The 13669-nt window shown below is 41.2% G+C and overlaps 1 protein-coding gene across 2 annotated transcripts in view; it reads left to right on the plus strand.

The window, feature by feature from the left end:
* Positions 1-13669, plus strand: part of dym (dymeclin) — a 361807-nt gene that overhangs the window by 59900 nt on the left and 288238 nt on the right. The window lies entirely within an intron of this gene.

Genomic DNA, 13669 nt, shown 5'->3' on the forward strand with positions numbered 1-13669 from the left:
TACAGTGAATTCCGGTTCTCTGGGACTCGTTGGGACCAGGACACTTTGGCCCAATTAAGTGGCTGACCGAATTAGCCGGTTTCATGGAAATAATCAGAAAGATTAAAAAAGACAATCTAAGTATTTAAATGAAATAGAGAACAAATCAGAATACTGCTACAACTGATATAGTACTATAAAACTATAGTTCCTAATAGTTATTGGTGGAGGAATTAATCCAATATACACTGGTATGTTCTTTTGATTGACTGTAAGTGAACAAAATCAGCGCAGACACCTAGTGCAGACAATGGACTGCCTTCATACGATACTTTTGATGATTGCGTCCTCTAAATCTTCATTTTCATTGTAACATTGAAGTTGATTGTTGATACCTTCAAGATCTTTGTAGATCGTAACTTTGAAAAGGGAAATCGATTCAGTTTCACTCTTGGCCATTTCTGGCATCTCCAAGCCTGAATGCTTGAAACAGCAGTGAGCAAAACAATTTGGAATTGTCTTATGCTTATTAGTTACCAACTATCAGTGACAATAATCACTGCTTTTGGAACACAAACACACGGAAGTGGCACTATTTTAAAAACTCTTAATTCTAAGCATGGTGTAGTGTCTAATAGACACACAAGTGTACGCGGCTGATGCTTGTTAGAAACTGTTTGGAAACAGTCTCCTAAACTCAATTAAGTTGTATAGTGTCCCAAACAAACAGAGGAAAACCTGGCAATTTTTTTAGATTAGTTTTTGTTTGTTATGAATAAGCAGCTGCCCTGATTAACATATGGCCCCATTAACCTGAATCCATTGTATGTAATTGTGAATTAATTGATTATGTTTTACATTTCTCACATTATAGTTTCACTTGAGGGAATTAAAGGACTATTAACATGCTCACGGGTTTTCTGCTGAGCTACTTAAATCAGGATGTTTAGTTTATTATCCAGTCTGTGCTGACTTAGCTAATATCTGCTGGAAAGTTGGTGTAGAGTTGCATTTTACTTCAAGATGTGAGTTAGAGAAATAAAAATTAACCAGGATTTTCATTTCTAATTACAGTTTGTTTATTTTTTGTGGCATATAGAAATAAGTAGAGTACATTGAAATTTTATAAGGTGTGGATTACAAATTACAGCAGGAGAGAGAAAAGAACTTCCAATGTGTCAGTATTTCAGTGGAATAAAGGAAATTACAATGGCATGAGAGGGGAACTGACCAAAGTTGACTGGAAAGGGACACTAGCAGGAAGGACAGAAAAGCAGCAATGGCTAGAGTTTCTATGAAAAATGAGGGAAGTAAAGGACAGATATATTCCAAATAAGAAGAAATTTTCCAGTAGAAGTAGGACACTACCGTGGCTGACAGGTGAAGTCAGAGCCAAAGTAAAAGCAAAAGAAAGGGCAGACAAGGAAGCCAAAGCTAGTGGGAAGAGAGGATTGGGAAGCTTTTAAAAACTTGCAGAAGGAAACTATGAAGGTCATTAGGGAGGAAAAGATGAATTATGAAAAGCTGGCAACTAATATTAAAGAAGAATCTAAAAGCTTTTTTAAGTATATAAAGGGTAAAAGAGAGTTGAGGGAAGATATAGAACCAATAGAAAATGATGCTGAAAATATTGTAATGAGAGTCGCGGAGATGGCAGAGGAACTGAATACGTATTTTGCATCAGTCTTCACAGTGGATGACATCTGCAGTACATATACTGGACATTCAAGAGTGGCAGGGAAGTGAAATATGTGCAGTAAATATTCTGACTGACGTAATCCACAGGTTCGGCCAGCATACGCTTTTCTAGGGGAAGACAGCCTCTGGCCCAGCCAAACTGAGAAATCTTGTTTGTGTGGATGCTGCATGATGTGTTGCCCGGTTACAAATCCGAACCATAAAATACCAGATGGTACACCATATGCAACTTAACAATTGAACCTTATAAATCTTAATCTGACTATAGGGTTAGTAAAGAAAATAAAAAGAAAAGGGGCCCATTTTAATGAAACAGTCTAATGTGCACGTTGGAGATCACAGATTTGTCCATTCGTTCCCCATTGACCTTCTCCGAGCATCGCTGGCTGTCAGACCCTCGCTCTGAGTCCACTCCGTCTGCTGGTCTACCAACTCTTTCCATTTGCATCTTCTCTCTTCATCTCTTGCCGACAAAAGACTGCCATATCCCTGCTCCTAGACCCACAAAACATGCCTCTCATTGCATAGCACACATTCCAAAGCCCCCGTTATCTTTAGTCATAACCCAAACACTGCTGCTACAGAGAAACCATTACCTTAGCAGTGTGTTACACTGAGAAGGTGCTCAGGAAGCTTAATTGTCTGAGGGTGGATAAATCTCCTGGACCTGATGGAATGAAGTAGCTGGAGAGATTGCAGAGGCATTAACAATGATCTTTCAAGAATTGATAGATTCTGGCATTGTACTGGATGACTGGAAAATTACAAATGTTACTCTGTTATTTAAGAAGGGTGGGAGGCAGCAGAAAAGAAACTATAGACCTGTTAGCCTGACATCAGTGGTTGGGAAGTTGTTGGAATCGATTGTAGGGATGAGATTACAGAGTACCTGGAGGTACATGACAAGATAGGCCAAAGGCAGCATAGTTTTCTGAAAGGAAAATCCTACCTGATTAAGCTCCTGCAATTTTTTGAGGAAATTACAAGCAAGATAGACAAAGGAGATGCAGTAGGTGTGGTGTACTTGGATTTTCCGATGGCCTTTGACAAGGTGCTGCATGAGACTGCTTAGCAAGGTAAGGACCCATGGAATTACAGGGAAGTCACTAGCATGGTTGGGGCATTGACTGATCAGCAGAAAACAGAGTGTGGGAATAAAGGGATCCTATTCTATGATGTATGTCAATGATTTGGACTATGGGATTAATGGATTTGTGGCTAAGTTTGCCGATGATGCAAAGATAGGTGGAGGAGCGAGTAGTGTTGTGGAAAGACAGCCTGCATAGAGACTTTGATAGTTTAGGGGAATGGGCAAAGAAATGGCAAATGAAATACAATGTTGGAAAGTGTATCGTCATGCACTTTGGTGGAAGAAAAGTGGCAGACTATTATTTAGATGGGGAGAGAATTCAGAATTCAGAGATACAAGGGGACTTGGGAGTCCTTGTGCAAGATACCCTAAAGGTTAACCTTCAGATTGAGTCAGTGGTGGAGAAGGCGAATGCAATGCTGGCATTCATTTCCAGAGGTATAGAATATAAGAACAGGGATGTGATGTTGAGGCACTATAAGATACTTGTGAGACCACACTTGGAGTATTGTTTGCAGTTTTGGGAAGTATGTACTCACATTAGAGAGGGTTCAGGGAAGATTCACAAGAATGATTCCAGGAATGAAAGGGTTACCATATGAGGTATGTCTGGTAGCTCTTGGGCTGTATTCCCTGGAGTTCAGGAGTATGAGGGGGATCTCATAGAAACATCCTGAATGTTAAAAGGCCTGATCAGATTAGATATGATAAAGTTATTTCTCATGGTAGGGGAGTATTGGACAAGAGGGCATGACTTCAGGATTGAAGGACATCCATTTAGAAATGAGATGTGGTGAAATTACTTTAGTCAGAGGGTGGTAAATCTGTAGAATTTGTTGCCATGAGTGGCTGTGGAGGCCAAGTCATTGGATGTAATTAAGGCAGAGTTAGATAAGTTCTTGATTAGCCGGGTCATCAAAGGGTATGGGGAGAAGGCAGGGGAGTGGGGATAACTGGAAGAATTGGATCAGCCCATGATTAAATGGTGGAGCAGACTCATTGGGCCAAATGGCCTACATCTGCTCCTATATTTTATGGTTTTATGGTCTTATGGTCTTAAGACATTGGTGAGGCCTAATTTGGAGTTCTGGTCACCTTCCAGCAGAGAAGATATCAATAAGATTAAAATAGTTACAGAGAAAATTTGTGAGCATGTTTCTGGGACTTGAGGACCTGAGTTACAGGGAAGGGTTGACTAGGTTTGGACTTTATTCCCTGGAGCACAGAAGAATGAGGAGGGATTTGACAGAGATGTATGAAGTTATGAAAGGTATAAAATGTGCACGGTATATAACCTGAATTTCTTAATAGATAAGGTTTTTCCATGCTTTTTCCACTCTTCGAAGTGACTAGAACTAGAAATCATAGGTTAATGGTGAGATGTTTAAGGGGAATATGAGGAGGAATTCTTCTCATTGTTACTGTTGGGAAGGGGGGACAGAAGCCTGAAGGCACACGTCAAGTGATTCTGCTATCCGATTTCTAAATGGACTTTGAACCCATGAACACTACCTCACTACTTTTTATTTATGTTTTTTTGCATTACTTATTTTAACTTAACTATTTAATAGACATTTATATGTATTTACTGTAAACCAGTTTTTTAATCTCTATTTATTTATCTATCATGTATTTCATTGAACTGCTGCCGTAACAAATTTCACAATATATCCTGGTATTATTAAGCCTAATTCTGAATCTTGAAGATTTTACTCTCAGGATAGTGATGTTGCTTGGACCAGGTTAACTCTGAAGTACAATTAAATTGGTATGAATATAAGATATAATATGCATGTGAATGAAATATTGCTTTAAGAAAAGTGACCCTTATTAGCAATATTGGAGGAATGGTTCCGTCCTTGTTCCTTCAGAATTGATACTGGAATCTTTTATTTGATGTGAGCTGTTTGGGATCAGAACTGAAATTCTCAGATCTCAGGAACTGAGAATAACAAACATCTGAGAGGGTAGAAATGCATTAAATAAAATATGTAAGACAATGGTCCATTTTTTTAGAGTTGTGTGTGTGTGTGTGTGTGTGTGTGTGTGTGTGTGTTTGTTTATGTATGAAAGGTGACTTGATAGAGGTGTTTAAGATGATTAGAGGTATAGATCAAGTGGACGGCCAGAGACTCTTTCCAGGGCAGAAATGACTAATATGAGGGGGCATAACTTTAAGGTGATCAGAGGAAAGTTTAGGGCGATGCCAGAGGTAAGTATTTTTACACAGAGTGGTGAGTGCATTGAATACACTACCAGGGGTGGTGGTAGAGATGGGTAAGACCATAAGACCAAAAGACATAGGAGCAGAATTAGGTCATTTGGCTCATTGAGTCTGCTCTGACATTTCATCATGGCCAACTTATTATCCCTTTCAACCCCATTCTTTTGCCTTCTCATAACTTCTGACATCCTTACTAGTGAAGAATCTGTCAACCTCTGCTTTAAATATACCCAATGAGTTGGCCTCCACAGTCGTCTGTGGCAATGAATTCTACAGATTCACTACTCTCTAGCCAAAGAAATTCCTCCTCATCTGTTCTAAGTGGACACCTCTCTATCCTGAGGCTGTGCTCTCTGGTCCTAAAGTCACCCACTACAGGAAACATCCTCTCCAAGGCCATTCTATCTAGGCCTAGCAATGTTTGATAGATTTCAAAGAGATAAATTTAAAATTCAAAGTTCAAAGTGTATTTATTATCAAAGTATGCATAGAATGTACACCTTTGAGATTTGTCCCCTTACAAGCAGCCACAAATCAAAGAAACTTAATAGAACTCATTAAAAAGAGTACATCAAACACCCAATGTGCTGAAAAAGAATTATGCAAAAATAAAAGTAAGCAAATAACATTCAGAATTGAAGTTCACTAAAGTCATTCCACAGCCATGAAGCCAGTCATCACTGCAGCTAATCCAGGGACCTGTTAGTTGTAGGCCACTGCTTCAGTTCAGTGCAGAGAGGAATAAACCTCATGGAGCAACGAACTGAACTGGCAGTCCCTCATCTCCAGACCCAACACCCTGACCTTTTCAATCTGGCCTGGTACTTAAATTGTACAAAACCTTGTGTCGTTCTTTGCTCTCGGACCTGGGCCCTGTCACATCAATACTCTCTCAGCTGCCTCGATTCAGCCTGTACCCGATCTTTCCAATTTAGCTTTTCTCATTTTCAGGTCCAGCTGCCTTGACTCTTCATTGCCTCCGCTTGCCTCCACAGTTCTGCCCCATCAAATCAGTTTCAATTCTGCTCCAGCTATGGCGAGTCATTAGATCATTTGTGTTTTCGGGCCCAAACCCCCGCTGCCTTGGCTCACCTCGCCTGGATCGGCTTCTTCAAATTGGCTCCAAGTCTGCTCCAGCAATGGGCAAACATTGGGTTCTTCCTTGTTCTCAGTCTTGGGCCTGGGCTCCAGTGTCTCGATATTCGTCACTCAGCAGCTGACCTGCAATTTCGAGACTTCAGTTTACACTGCAAAAATGCCAGATCATACAGGTGGTTTAGCAGCTCAGCTCCAACAGCGAAGTTACAGGCTATTGCATAGAGACATGGAAAGCCTACAGCATAATACAGCCCCTTCAGCCCACAATGTTGTGTTGAACAGGTACTTACTTTAGAAATTACCTAGGGTTACCCATAACCCTCTATTTTAAAGAGAGCCTATTCTAGTTGGCTGCCAGTTATAGAAGGTATTCTACAAGTGTAGGTGTTGGGACCACTTTTACTATTATATATTATTGATTTGGATGACGGATTTGATGATTTTGGGCCAAGTTTGCAGATGAAACGAAGATAAGTGGACTATTGATTGCAGTGATTGTACCCAAGAAAAAGTGTGATTAATGTAGTAACTTTTTTGTTTTATTTGCTACTAGTAAGTAGTTACTGTGCTTTACCAGTGCCATTTTAAATGAAGACTCCCTCATTTAACCTGACATTATTTAACCTACTTTACTATTAATCTAACCCTTTCCTTCCACATGGCCCTCCACTTTTCTGTCATCCATGTGCCTATCTAAGAGACTCTTAAATGTGCTAATGTACCTGCTTCTACCATTACCACCCGGCAGGGTGCTCCATGCACTCTCCACTCTCTGTATAAATAACTTATCTGTGACATCACACCTATACTTTCCTCCAGTCACCTAAAATGATATTGAAGCTTGAAATGCAAATAAAATTAAGAATTTACAATAATTAGCAGGTCAGACAATATTGAGGAAAGTAAGTGTTTCAGATTTAATGACTCTTCAATTCAGATTTATCAAATCTGAAGTAGATCTCCCATCTCCTTCTGTAGATGAACATAAAAGATCCCATGGCACTAGTTTGAAAAATAGAATGGGCTGATCAGGCAAATATTTATTTCTCAATTAATATGTTTGAAAAAAATATAAGCTGTTTATGGGGAACTTGCGAAGAGTTAAATAACTGCTGCATTTCATAAATTATATCAGTCAGCATAAGCACTTTATTGATTAAAAGGTTCAAGGTTGAGTATTGAAGATTGTTTAATGTCATTTCCTATACGCAAGTGTAAAAGAAATGAAATAATTGTTACTCCAGATCTGATCCAGCACAAAAAAAACTCAATAAGATAAAGAGCACAATAATACAATAAATACACAATAAGTATAAATACGTAAGATAGCTTATATACAAGAGATAGATTGTATGTCCACAGGAGTGTCCACAGGCACAGGAGTGTCTGTACATCAGGTGACTGACAGGAAATGATAATGTAGTGGTGGTTGGGGGTGTGGAGGGGTGGGTTAGTGGGTGGAGGTGTGGATCAGTCTTACTGCTTGAGGAGTATCCGTACATCAGGTGACTGACAGGAAATGATTATGTAGTGGTAGTTGGGGGTGTGGAGGGGTGGGTTAGTAGGTGGAGGCGTTGTTCAACATTACTGCTTGGGGAAAGTAACTGTTTTTGAGTCTGGTGGTCCTGGCGTGGATAATACGTAGCCTTGTCGTTGATGGGAGTGGGACAAACAGTCCATGAGCAGGGTGGGTGGGATCCTTCATGATGTTACTGGCTTTTTCTGACACCTTTCTGTATATATGCCCTTGATGTAAGGTAGGCTGGTGCCAGTGATGAGTTGGGCAATTTTGACTACCTGTTGTAGAGTCTTCCTGTTTGCCACAATGCAATTTCCGTACAGTGCAGCAATGTAGTACGTTAGGATGCTTTCTATTGAAGGACCTGAGTATCGATATGTGTGGTTGAACTGTCTTCAGCCTTCTCAGAAAGGCTCACCAGCTTTTTTGACAAGGTATGTTGGAATATTCCAAGATCTCTGTGAAAGATGTTATAGAATGCAAATCCTTTTTTCTTATTTAAGCAGGATCTTACTGTTGTGAGGTAAGGCATTTGATAAGTTTCTCATTGCAAGGCTCCTTCATAAAGTAGGGAGGCATGGGATCTAAAAAGTCCTTGCTTTGTGGATCCAGAATTGGCTTGCCCACAAAAAGCAAAGAGTGGTTGTAGATGGGTTCGTATTCTGCACGGAGGTCGGTAACTAGTGGTGTTCCGTAGGGATCTGTTCTGAGACCCCTCCTCTTTGTGATTTTTATGTGTGACCTGGATGAGGAGGTAGAAGGATGGTTTAGTAAGGTTGCTGATGACACAAAGGTTGGAGGTGTTGTGGATAGTCTGGAGGGCTGTCAGAGGTTACAGCGGGACATTGATAGGATACAGAACTGGGCTGAGAAGTGGCAGATGGACTTCAACCCAGATAAGTGTGATGTGGTTCATTTTGGTAGGTCAAATTTGAAGTCAGAATATGATATTAATGGTAAGACTCTTGGCAGTGTGGAGAATCAGAGAGATCTTGGGGTCCATGTTGATAGGTCACTCAAAGCTGCTGTGCAGGTTGACAGTGTTGTTCAGAAGGTGAGTTGGCCTTCATCAACCGTAGGACTGAGTTCAAGAGCCGTGTGGTAATGTTAAAGATGTATAAGACCTTAGTTAGATCCCACTTGGAGTACTGTGTTCAGTTCTGGTAACCTCACTACAGGAAGGATGTAGATACTATAGAGAGAGTGCAGAGGAGATTTGCAAGGATGTTGCCTGGATTAGAGGGTGTACCTTATGAGAATAGGTTGAGTGAACTCGGCGTTTTCTCCTTGGAGCGACAGAGGGTGAGAGGTGACCTGATAGAGCTGTATAAAATGATGAGGGGCATTGATCATGTGGATAGCCAGAGGCTTTTTCCCAGGGCTGAAATGCTAACACAAGGGGGCATAGTTTTAAGGTGCTTGGAAATAGGTACAGAGGGGATGTCAGGGTAAGTTTTTCACACAGAGCACTGGAATGCACTGCCAGTGGCGGTGGTGGAAGTGGATACAATCGGGTCTTTTAAGAGCCTCTTAGATAGGTACATGAGGGCTATGTATAGGGAAATTCTAGGCAGTTTCTAGGGTTGGTTACATGGTCAGCACAACTTTGTGGGCTGAAGGGCCTGTAATGTGCTGTAAAAGAAAAAGGTATCTGGAAAATGAATGTGTGTGGAGGTATGGTTGGGAACGATTTTGACGGTGTCAGTGCAGAAGTGTGAATGGATTCTGAAGTGAGGTGCACCAAGCTTTGATTTGCTGGGTATTGGTATGTATTGATTGTTGTCATTGCAACATACACAAAATTCTGGAGGAATTCAACAGGTCAGGCAGCATCTATAGAAATGAATAAACAGTCACCGTTTTGGGCTGAGCCTCTTCAAAACGACTGGAAAGGAAGGGGGAAGATGACAGAATTCCAGATGCCTCCTGCGTACAACGCTCTTTCGGTCGACATCTTCTGGATAAATCATGAAACAATATATTTCACTTTTGTGTCTTTTATGTTTGTTTTTTGTCTTGAATGTAATTTCGGAACTGTTGGAGCCTGTGATGTGCAGTTTGGAGATTATTTTAGGTGTTTCATTTTTGATGTGGACTTTTCTCACCCTTATGTTTTTTTTTTGTTTTCTGTGTTTTTCAGCCAATTTTTTTGTTTTTTTTTGTGTGCATGGGAGGGGGATTTGGGGGCTGCTGTGCCTGTTTTGTTTTGTTAGTGTTTTTTTTGTAGGGAGGAAGGATTTGGGGGTTGATGATCGTGCTGCTGTTATTTTCTTTCTTGGTTTCATGGCTGTCTGGAGAAGAATAATTTCAGAGTGGTATACTTTGATAAAAAATGAACCTTTGAATAAGAAGATGATGGAGGGGAAGAAGGACAAGCTAGAAGGTGATAAGTGAAACCAGATGGGTGGGGGAGGTGGTTGAAGTAAGAAGCTGCGAGGTGATAGAACATAAGAAATAGGAGCAGGAGTAGGCTATCTGGTTGTCAAGCTTGCTGTCCCATTCAATAAGATCATGGCTGATCTGGCCATGGACTCATCTCTGCGTACCTGCTTTTTCCCCCAACCCTTAATTCCCCTACTATGCAAAAATCTATCCAACCTTGTCTTAAATATACTTACTGAGGTAGCCTCCACTATTTCATTGGGCAGAGAATTCCACAGATTTGCCACTCTCTGGGGAAAGCAGTTCCTCCTCATCTCTGTCCTAAATCTATTCCCTGGAATCTTGAGGCTATGTCCCCTAGTTCTAGTCTCACCTACCAATGGAAACAACTTTCCTCCCTCTACCTTCTCTATCCATTTCATTATTTTATATGTTTCTATACGATCTCCTCTCACTTTTCTGAATTCCAGCAAGAACAGTGCCAGGCAACTCAATCTCTCCTCATAGTCTAACCCGCCTCATCTCTGGAATTAACCTGGTGAACCTCCTCTGCACTGCCTCCAAAGCCAATATATCCCTCCTCAAGTAAGGAGACCCGAACTGCATGCAGTACTCCAGGTGAGGCCTCACCAGTACCCTGTACAGTTGCAGCATAACCTCCCTGCTCTTAAATTCAATCCCTCTAGCAATGAAGACCAACATTCCATTTGCCTTCTTGATAGCCTGCTGCATCTGCAAACCAACCTTGGGTGAAAAGGCAATGGGCTGAAGAAGGGGGAAATCTGATTGGAGAGGAGAGTGGACCATGGGAGAAAGGGAAGGAGGAGGGGCACCAAGGGGATGTGATAGGCAGGTGAAAAGAAGAAGTAAGAAGCCAGACTGGAGAATTGAAGAAGAGTGAAGGTGATGGAGAAAGTATTGCTGGAAGTTGGAGGAGTCAGTGTACTTGCCATCAGGTTGGAGGCTACCTAGATGGTGTTGCCCTTCCAACCTGAGAGTGGCTTCTTTGTGACAGAAGAGGAGGCCGTAGATCTACATGTCGGAATGGGAAGGGGAATAGCAATTTAAATGATTGGCCACTGGGAAATTCCACTTTTTGTAGATTGAGCAGGGATGCTCAACAAAGTGGATCCCTCAATCTACATTGGGTCTAACCAATGTAAAGGAGGCTAGATCGGGAATACTGGACACAATAGATGACCCCAGCAGGTTTGCAGGTGAAGTGTCGCCTCACCTGGAAGGATGGTTTGGGGTCCTGATTGGAAAACATAGAACATAGAATAGTACAGCACATTACAGGCCCTTTGGCCCACAATGTTGTGCCGACCCTCAAACCCTGCCTCCCATATAACCCCCACCCTAAATTCCTCCATATACCTGTCTAGTAGTCTCTTAAATTTCACTAGTGTATCTGCCTCCACCACTGACTCAGGCAGTGCATTCCACGCACCAGCCACTGAGTGAAAAACCTTCCTCTAATATCCCCCTTGAACTTCCCTCCCCTTACCTTAAAGCCATGTCCTCTTGTACTGAGCAGTGGTGCCCTGGGGAAGAGGCGCTGGCTATCCACTCTATCTATTCCTCTTAATATCTTGTACACTTCTATCATGTCTCCTCTTATCCTGCTTCTCTCCAAAGAGTAAAGCCCTAGTTCCCTTAATCTCTGATCATAATCCATACTCAATAAACCAGGCAGCATCCTGGTAAATCTCCTCCGTACCCTTAAGATAAGGGAGGAAGTGAATGGATAGCTGTAGCACTTAATGAAATGCTTTTGTTTATGTACCATTTAGTCAGATCATGTCATACATGTAGAACAAGGTAGTAACAATATAAACAATATAGATTATGGTGTTGCAGCCACAGAGAAAGGGCTGTGCAAGATTGAGACAAGGTGGATTAGGAATTCAAGTGTTAATTTTCAGTAAGTGACAGGTCTGTTCAAGAGTATGATGGTAGCTGAATAGAAGTAAACTTTTCAAGCTTTTGTATCTTCCGCCTGATGGAAAGCGGGAGACTATAGAAAAATTTGGCCTTTCAGCCCATCAGGTTGCTCCACAGAAGAGAAGAAAGGATGACCGAAGTGGAAAGTGGTCCTTGATTATATTGGCTGCTCTCCTGATGCAGTGGGATTCTTTGGAAGGGAGGCTATGTTCACAGTTGGGCTACGATTTCTTGACTTTGCATTATTGGGGTTGGCTACATTGGTGGCATGAAGTTCTGCCTGTTTGACCTTGGCATGTAGTTATTTTGTATTGGGGGACTGCTTTGTCAAGTTCCTCTGTTCCGTCTGAAAAAAGTGTAATTTTCAGGTCACAAGCCATTTTTAATTCCTATCACAATTCCTTTTCTGATATTTCGGTCTCCTTTTCTGCCACAATGAGGCCACTCTCAGGGTGGAGTTCAGCACCTCATATTCCATCTTGATAGCCTCCAGCCTTATGGGATAAACATTGATTTCTCCTTCCAGTAATTTTTCCCTCCCCCTTCCCTCTTCTGTTATTCACTATACTGGCCTTTTGCCACTTCTCATCTGCCTATCACCTCCCTTTGGTTGTCTCCTCCTCCTTCCCTTTCTCCCATGGTCTACTCTCCTCTTCTCTCAGATTCCTTCTTCTCTAGCCCTTTACTTTTTCCACCTATCATCTCCCAGCTTCTTTCTTCATTCCCCTCCCCACCAACATGGCTTCATGTATCACCTTCTAGTTTATACTCCTTCCCCTCCTCCCACCACCTTGTTCTGCATCTTCCCCCTTCCTTTCCAGTCGAGATGAAGTGTCTCAGCCTGAAACATCGACTGTTTATTCATTTAAGTAGATGCTGCTGGATCTGCTGGGTTTCTCCACTGTTTTGTCTGTGCTGCCCTAGTTATTTAGAAATAGTTTTTAAGTGGATTTTTTTAATGCTCACCACTGAAAGACGTTATTTCACCGGTGTTGTCTAATTGTAAGCTAATCATAATAGGGATACACACATAAAAAATCTAAACTATTAAAAGCGCACAGGTTATTCTATAGTATAAGATGGTAGTGCATTTCAGCTTACTGGAGCACAACTACGGCATCATTACAGACTACCATTGATAAACCATTTTCATTTTAATTTTCCAGGTATGTAGATTCAAAGTTAGTGTTCCACATTTTTTTTAGTTTGTGCATAGAATATGGGTATCATTGTTTGTTTTGGTTATTTACATTAAAAACTGTTGAAAATATATGTATCCTTGGAGGATGAAATGATGTTTGGTGATACGGATAGTCTGAGTCAGGGGTGGGCAAACTTTTTGACTTGTGGGCCACAAAGGGTTCTAAAATTTGACAGGGGGGCCAGACCAGGAGCAGATGGACGGAGTGTTTTGGTAATACACCTCATAAGAGAAAATAAAATATCATGGGATATAAAGAATATAAAGAATGTAAAAGGAATCTTAAGAAAGAGATTAGAAAAGCTAAAAGAAGATACGAGGTTGGTTTGGCAAATAAGGTGAAAGTAAATCCGAAAGGTTTCTACAGTTATATTAAAAGCAAGAGGATAGTGAGGGATAAAATTGGCCCCTTAGAGAATCAGAGTGGTCAGCTATGTGTGGAACCAAAGGAGATGGGAGAGATTTTGAATGATTTCTTCTCTTCGGTATTCACTAAGGAGAAGGATATTGAATTGTCTAAGGTGTGGGAAACAA

This window comes from Hypanus sabinus, chromosome 14 (assembly GCF_030144855.1).
Source record: "Hypanus sabinus isolate sHypSab1 chromosome 14, sHypSab1.hap1, whole genome shotgun sequence".
Classification (NCBI taxonomy): domain Eukaryota; kingdom Metazoa; phylum Chordata; class Chondrichthyes; order Myliobatiformes; family Dasyatidae; genus Hypanus; species Hypanus sabinus.